Here is a 4,218-nt window from a genome sequence, read left to right on the forward strand (position 1 = left end):
CAGGGCAGTGGGGCCCAGGGGGTCCCTGCAGTGCAGGAGGGTGTGGGGACATCCTGGCATCCCTCCATGGCACAGCTGGGAATGCACAGGGGGCTGTACCCCGGCTGCTGCTGGCTTTGTCTGGAGTGTCCTGGGAGGATGAGTCCCAGTGTGGGACTCCCTGCTTGTGATGCACACATTGTTTGAACACAAGGATCTAAAAGGTCATTTCCAACCTAAAGAATCCTGTGGTTCTATGATTCTCTGGGCTCACCAGGTGTCTCTTCCCCTCACTGTCCCTGGAATTCAGCTGGGCTTATCCTGGGAGCCCACCCAAGGCACTGGGGTGGGACCCCCACACACTGAGCACCCCAGAGCCCCAGGAAACAGCAGAAACCCTCTGCAAGTGCTGCTTTGGGGTGCCAGCCCCACGGCCCCAGCCCCCAGAGCTCCCTGAGCTGCTCAAGGCACTCCAGGAGGATTTTACCCCACAACACGTGCACCCTGTGCAGTCCTGCCTGTGCCTTGTGCATCCACAACAATGCTCAAAGACTCCCACAAAAATGCCTCCAGCTTTCAGTTAAAACTAATTTTAACTGGTGAACACCTGCCAAATTGATTTTACGGGTTTGACACCGGTAAATCACTTGAAATTTCAAGCCTCCACGAAATTTGCATTCTGCTATTTTCATATCTCTTGGAAATTCTCAACTTTGGCTGGTTTCACTGTGGAACTTCTTTACGAAGCAGCCCAGGGGCCAGGAGGCAAGAGGCAGGAAAATGGCAACGTGAGCCACTGCTGGGACACCCTGAAAGGTTTGTGCTGCTCTTTTGGGATTGATGTCTGGGTCTGGCTGATATTGCTTTGCCTACAGGTGAACAAATCCCGCATCTGATGGAATCTGGCTTGTGGATGGGGTTCCTTGTGGTTATCTCCCAGAATAAATGACTCTCCTGTGTGACTGGGTGGCTCAGGAGGGCAGCTCTGCTGAGCCCTGTCTGTAATGAGCTCAGAGCTTGCACTTCTCGTGTTCTGTTTGCTCCAGGAACAAATTAAATCAGATAAAATCCACAGGTGAGTGTGATTGTCCTGACTGACAAAACCATTTCACCATGGTGGCTTCTGTGGAGATAGAACCACAGAATCCCAGAATGGTTTAAGCACCATCCAGTGCCACCCCTGCCATGGCAGGGCCACCTCCCACTGTGCCAGGTGCTGCCAGCCCCAATGCCCAGCCTGGCCTTGGGCACTGCCAGGGCTCCAGGGGCAGCCACAGCTGCTCTGGGCACCCTGGCAGAGCCCAAACCTCTCCAACCAGGCCTTGCCAGGCTACAAACCCCTGTGGCAAATGGCACTGGGGGCACCTGGAACCATCCAGGAAATCATTCTTTCCTTTCCTTTCTCCATTTGCTGCAATGGTTTTTGGTGCTGGTTTCCATCCTGGATTGAGGAATGGGAATGCCAGAGTGGTTTGGGTGGGAAGGGATCTTCAATGCCAGCTCATTGCAGCCCAGGGCCCCCTCCCACTGTGCCAGGTGCTGCCAGCCCCAATGCCCAGCCTGGCCTTGGGCACTGCCAGGGCTCCAGGGGCAGCCACAGCTGCTCTGGGCACCCTGTGCCAGGGCCTGCCCACCCTGCCAGGGGAGAATTCCTTCCCAATATCCCATCCATCCCTGCCCTCAGCAGTGGAAAGCCGTTCCCTGTGTCCTGTCAGTTACACACCCTCACAAAAATTCTTTTCCCATTTTTCTTATTGTCCTTTTCAGGTGCTAGAAGGTCACATCTGGGTCACCCCAAAGCCTTTTGGTGACAGGGCTGGAATATCACTGGGATTTTGGTGAATAGCTGAATGGTCTGGGCCTGAAGAATCAGCCACAAACCCAGGTTTTATTCCTTCTCACTGCTGTGTTAAGTAGCTAATGGTGCTTGTGAGCAGAGCTGCTCTTGCTGCTGTTGTATAACAAGGACATAAGAAAAGGAAAATCAAAGCATCTTTAAGGTGTTCCTGGAAATAACAATGCCACTAGAGGAGGATTTTATCTCTGAGCTTTTTAATGGAATGGCTATCTCACACTCCACATCCCAGCTGTTGTGTGGCTGAACAAGTCCAGCAGTTCCTTTCTTTTCTAAGTGGGATGCTCGTGGAGAAGGGTCAGAGTGGTGCAGCCTTTGCCACGCTGTCACACGGGCTGGGTTCCCTCTCCCTCACAGCCACCAGGAGAGGAAAAACAAAGATGAGGCTGAGAGCAGCAAGGAAAGCATTCCCTATTCTGATCCCAGCTGGTCACCTGCAGGTGAAGTGGGGCTGTGCCAGAGAGCACCAGGACAGACTCAAAAGGAGAGAAACATGCACAGTGTGGAGGGGTGAAGTGGGAAATACAGAACAGTGTTGGAAAGGAGAAAGATCCTGTTCCACCCCCTGCCATGGCAGGGCCACCTCCCACTGTGCCAGGTGCTGCCAGCCCCAATGCCCAGCCTGGCCTTGGGCACTGCCAGGGCTCCAGGGGCAGCCACAGCTGCTCTGGCAATTCCAGCCCAGCCCCTGCCCACCCTGCCAGGGAACAATTCCCAATTCCCAAGATCCCATCCAGCCCTGCTCTCTGCCACTGGCAGCCATTCCCTGCCTCCTGTCCCTCCATCCTTGGCCCCAGTCCCTCTGCAGCTCTCCTGGAGCCCCTTCAGGCCCTGCAAGGGCTCTGAGCTCTCCCTGGAGCCTTCTCCTCTCCAGGGGAGCACCCCCAGCTCTCCCAGCCTGGCTCCAGAGGGGCTCCAGCCCTGGGGTCAGTGCAGCTGCTTCCTGGACAGCCACGAGGTTGGAGGCAGTTCTTGTGAAGGAGCAGAACAGAAGCAAGAAGTCAGTCCAGGGCATGGCAGCACCACCCTATAAATGCAGGGTAAATAGTCTGGCCTGAGTAATACATGAGTTTTTCGAGCTTATATTGTATTGGACAACAGCTGAAGCCAGTGAGATGTATGGAAATATAAAATCCAGCATGGGTTCTCCAAAAGCAGCTTGTCAGGGGCTGAGCAATCCATGGGTTTGTGCATGGTGTTGTGTCTGTCTGCATTTAAGCAAGGATTGGATAAAGCACCCATGGGAAATTATTAGCTAACCCAGAGAAGATGGGATCACAGAATTAAAGTGGATAAAGAACTTGTGAAGGGTGAGTCTGCAGTGGGTAATATGAAGAGGAGGTTATCAGGAGGAAGGCAGATAAGCAGTGATGTTCCCTGTGGATGGGTCTCAGGGCTGTCTCTGAGCCTTTCCTTTCTTGGCCTTGCTTGCACCCTGCCTGGAATCCACATCCATGGGGAGGGCGACCATGGCAGCAGGAGCAGGGCGACCAAGAAAGGAAGAGCAGAGAGCAGAGAGGAATGGGAGAGCTCCTCCCTTGCCAAAAACCGACGTCAGGCAGCCCTTGCAGCCAGCAGGGGGACGGCACCTCCTCGGCTGAGAGAGCAGATAAGACCAGGCAGAAACAGTTCAAGTATTTCTGTCCCCGTGCCAGGAACATGAGCAATTAAATGGAAGAATTAGAAGGCTTCATCCAGGAGGAATGAGTAATCCTGGGAACTGTGGATATGGGAGAACTTATCTTGCAGAGCATAGATGGGAGAACAAGTGTTACAGATATCCTTGATCAGATTGTTCTACCAGACAGGGGCAGGGGAGGTGAGCTCAGAGTTTGTCTCAGTGAAGAGCTGGAGAAGAGAATTTGGTGCTGATGGCTGAAGGGCCGTGACCTGGTCTGGTTTCTGTGAAATGGGCTGGGGTGGACACGAGTTGGGCTCTTCCCAAGGCTTGGGTGTTGGCCTGCAGGCTTTGAGAGCCAAGGCAGAGCAGATAATGGTCAGGGGAGCTCAGAGAGTGAGGCAGGCACGTGGTGAGCACTGCCTGGGGCCACATCCTGCAGGAGGAACGGCTGCAGGGCCCCAGCATGGACAGCACAGCTGGCAGCAAAGGGCAAGGCTGGGAGGGCAGGAAAGGTGGGACACCAGCAGGATGGGCTGATGAAAGGCAAACCTGGATGCAGGAGATCCCTGCTTTCTGTGGGACACGGAGAGGCTCAGGCAGGGGCTGCTGCTGGCACCAGGAATATTTAGTCCTGCTGCACAGTGAGATTGCCAAGGCTGGAAGTGGCCACTCCTGCTCTGGCAGTGCAGGTTCAAGGTTAAGATGTGACAAACACCTGGGCTTTGCTTTCCTTCTGGTCCTTCTGCTCTGCTGTAGCCCCCAG

The sequence above is a fragment of the Molothrus aeneus genome, chromosome 23, assembly GCF_037042795.1.
Source record: "Molothrus aeneus isolate 106 chromosome 23, BPBGC_Maene_1.0, whole genome shotgun sequence".
NCBI classification, from domain to species: Eukaryota; Metazoa; Chordata; class Aves; order Passeriformes; family Icteridae; genus Molothrus; species Molothrus aeneus.